A 4420-nucleotide genomic window follows, 5' to 3' on the forward strand; every position below is an offset into this window, starting at 1 on the left:
TTGTGAACTCAATTGAAAATGCACTGGAAATGCTTCATATGGATCTCTTTGATCCGGTGAGTGTTCCTAGTATAGGAAAGAAGAGGTATTTCTTAGTGATTATTGATGGTTTTTCAAGATACACTTCGTTTTATTTTCTGAACTCCAAAGATGATGCTGCTGAATTGATCAAGAGTTGTGTTACAAGGATGGAAAACCAATTGGATGTTATGGTGAAAGTGATGAGAAGTGAAAATGGGACTGAGTTCAACAATGGGGTAATGACTAAATTCTGTCTTGCAAAGGGAGTTCTTCAACAATTCAGAGCTCCTAGAACTCCTGAACAAAATGGTGTAGCTGAAAGAAGAAATAGAACACTCACTGAAGCTGCAAGGACCATGTTAGCAGATGCTTACTTGCCTGTTACTTTTTGGGCAGAAGCAATCAACTCTGCCTTCTATATTCAGTACAGGTTCTTCACAACAAAAGCCAAGACAAGACCCCTTATGAGATTTTGTTCAAAAGAAAGCCCTACATCAAGTTTCTCAAACCTTTTAGATGCAAGTGTTCATTACAAAATACTAAAGACTACTTGACCAAGTTTCCATCAAAATCTTTAGACTGCTTCTTTGTTGGATACTCCACACACTCAAAGGCTTACAGAGTATATGTGAAGGATCACTTGAGTGTGATTGAAACTTCTGATGTGATATTCAATGGAAACCATTTCAATAAAGTTGATGGAGCATCCTGGTTATTTTATCTTGAGAAGTTAATCAAGTCTTTCAGTATTTATACTGAAAACTTTGATAAAACTTTCTATAGAACAAGTGTCCATGGAGAAAAGTCAGATAAAAAGATTGACCTGGACAAGTTGTGGTCAAAGGTTGCAAACAAAAATGATGAAAATTCCTTTAACAAGACTGCTTCTGATCATGAAGAAGATGATGAAAAAAATGACAATCTTAAGCAACCACCTGTTCAAGAACAACCTATCATGAATGATGAGCAAACAAATGATCAAAATGATCAAGAGCAAACTGTCAACATTGAAGGGCAACCAGATGACTTGTTTGTTCAATGTCAAAATGAAAGACAACAAGACATTGAAACTTTGTTTCAAAGTCTGAATATTGGATAAAATGTTGCTTCATCTTCACAATAGTTTGCTGAAGACTCAACTAAATTTCATGATGCAACTTCTAATTTGATCATTGAGGAACTTGATTTCAATGACATAAATCTTGATTCTAATGTGTCTACAGATTTAATTGTGCAAACTTCCTTTGTTGGAAGAAATCATCCAAATGAAAAGAAAAAATTGTGAACTCAATTGAAAATGCACTGGAAATGCTTCATATGGATCTCTTTGATCCGGTGAGTGTTCCTAGTATAGGAAAGAAGAGGTATTTCTTAGTGATTATTGATGGTTTTTCAAGATACACTTCGTTTTATTTTCTGAACTCCAAAGATGATGCTGCTGAATTGATCAAGAGTTGTGTTACAAGGATGGAAAACCAATTGGATGTTATGGAGAAAGTGATGAGAAGTGAAAATGGGACTGAGTTCAACAATGGGGTAATGACTAAATTCTGTCTTGCAAAGGGAGTTCTTCAACAATTCAGAGCTCCTAGTACTCCTGAACAAAATGGTGTAGCTGAAAGAAGAAATAGAACACTCACTGAAGCTGCAAGGACCATGTTAGCCGATGCTTACTTGCCTGTTACTTTTTGGGCAGAAGCAATCAACACTGCCTTCTATATTCAGTACAGGTTCTTCACAACAAAAGCCAAGACAAGACCCCTTATGAGATTTTGTTCAAAAGAAAGCCCTACATCAAGTTTCTCAAACCTTTTAGATGCAAGTGTTCATTACAAAATACTAAAGACTACTTGACCAAGTTTCCATCAAAATCTTTAGACTGCTTCTTTGTTGGATACTCCACACACTCAAAGGCTTACAGAGTATATGTGAAGGATCACTTGAGTGTGATTGAAACTTCTGATGTGATATTCAATGGAAACCATTTCAATAAAGTTGATGGAGCATCCTGGTTATTTTATCTTGAGAAGTTAATCAAGTCTTTCAGTATTTATACTGAAAACTTTGATAAAACTTTCTATAGAACAAGTGTCCATGGAGAAAAGTCAGATAAAAAGATTGACCTGGACAAGTTGTGGTCAAAGGTTGCAAACAAAAATGATGAAAATTCCTTTAACAAGACTGCTTCTGATCATGAAGAAGATGATGAAAAAAATGACAATCTTAAGCAACCACCTGTTCAAGAACAACCTATCATGAATGATGAGCAAACAAATGATCAAAATGATCAAGAGCAAACTGTCAACATTGAAGGGCAACCTGATGACTTGTTTGTTCAATGTCAAAATGAAAGACAACAAGACATTGAAACTTTGTTTCAAAGTCTGAATATTGGAAAAAATGTTGCTTCATCTTCACAATAGTTTGCTGAAGACTCAACTAAATTTCATGATGCAACTTCTAATTTGATCATTGAGGAACTTGATCTCAATGACACAAATCTTGATTCTAATGTGTCTACTGATTTAATTGTGCAAACTTCCTTTGTTGGAAGAAATCATCCAAATGAAAAGAAAAAATTGTGAACTCAATTGAAAATGCACTGGAAATGCTTCATATGGATCTCTTTGATCCGGTGAGTGTTCCTAGTATAGGAAAGAAGAGGTATTTCTTAGTGATTATTGATGGTTTTTCAAGATACACTTCGTTTTATTTTCTGAACTCCAAAGATGATGCTGCTGAATTGATCAAGAGTTGTGTTACAAGGATGGAAAACCAATTGGATGTTATGGTGAAAGTGATGAGAAGTGAAAATGGGACTGAGTTCAACAATGGGGTAATGACTAAATTCTGTCTTGCAAAGGGAGTTCTTCAACAATTCAGAGCTCCTAGAACTCCTGAACAAAATGGTGTAGCTGAAAGAAGAAATAGAACACTCACTGAAGCTGCAAGGACCATGTTAGCAGATGCTTACTTGCCTGTTAATTTTTGGGCAGAAGCAATCAACACTGCCTTCTATATTCAGTACAGGTTCTTCACAACAAAAGCCAAGACAAGACCCCTTATGAGATTTTGTTCAAAAGAAAGCCCTACATCAAGTTTCTCAAACCTTTTAGATGCAAGTGTTCATTACAAAATACTAAAGACTACTTGACCAAGTTTCCATCAAAATCTTTAGACTGCTTCTTTGTTGGATACTCCACACACTCAAAGGCTTACAGAGTATATGTGAAGGATCACTTGAGTGTGATTGAAACTTCTGATGTGATATTCAATGGAAACCATTTCAATAAAGTTGATGGAGCATCCTGGTTATTTTATCTTGAGAAGTTAATCAAGTCTTTCAATATTTATACTGAAAACTTTGATAAAACTTTCTATAGAACAAGTGTCCATGGAGAAAAGTCAGATAAAAAGATTGACCTGGACAAGTTGTGGTCAAAGGTTGCAAACAAAAATGATGAAAATTCCTTTAACAAGACTGCTTCTGATCATGAAGAAGATGATGAACAAAATGACAATCTTGAGCAACCACCTGTTCAAGAACAACCTATCATGAATGATGAGCAAACAAATGATCAAAATGATCAAGAGCAAACTGTCAACATTGAAGGGCAACCAGATGACTTGTTTGTTCAATGTCAAAATGAAAGACAACAAGACATTGAAACTTTGTTTCAAAGTCTGAATATTGGAAAAAATGTTGCTTCATCTTCACAATAGTTTGCTGAAGACTCAACTAAATTTCATGATGCAACTTCTAATTTGATCATTGAGGAACTTGATCTCAATGACATAAATCTTGATTCTAATGTGTCTACAGATTTAATTGTGCAAACTTCCTTTGTTGGAAGAAATCATCCAAATGAAAAGAAAAAATTGTGAACTCAATTGAAAATGCACTGGAAATGCTTCATATGGATCTCTTTGATCCGGTGAGTGTTCCTAGTATAGGAAAGAAGAGGTATTTCTTAGTGATTATTGATGGTTTTTCAAGATACACTTCGTTTTATTTTCTGAACTCCAAAGATGATGCTGCTGAATTGATCAAGAGTTGTGTTACAAGGATGGAAAACCAATTGGATGTTATGGAGAAAGTGATGAGAAGTGAAAATGGGACTGAGTTCAACAATGGGGTAATGACTAAATTCTGTCTTGCAAAGGGAGTTCTTCAACAATTCAGAGCTCCTAGTACTCCTGAACAAAATGGTGTAGCTGAAAGAAGAAATAGAACACTCACTGAAGCTGCAAGGACCATGTTAGCCGATGCTTACTTGCCTGTTACTTTTTGGGCAGAAGCAATCAACACTGCCTTCTATATTCAGTACAGGTTCTTCACAACAAAAGCCAAGACAAGACCCCTTATGAGATTTTGTTCAAAAGAAAGCCCTACATCAAG

Source organism: Bidens hawaiensis, unplaced genomic scaffold (genome assembly GCF_021521415.1).
Source record: "Bidens hawaiensis isolate Kalapana, Puna unplaced genomic scaffold, B.hawaiensis_p1.1 tig00005006_1, whole genome shotgun sequence".
Lineage (NCBI taxonomy): Eukaryota > Viridiplantae > Streptophyta > Magnoliopsida > Asterales > Asteraceae > Bidens > Bidens hawaiensis.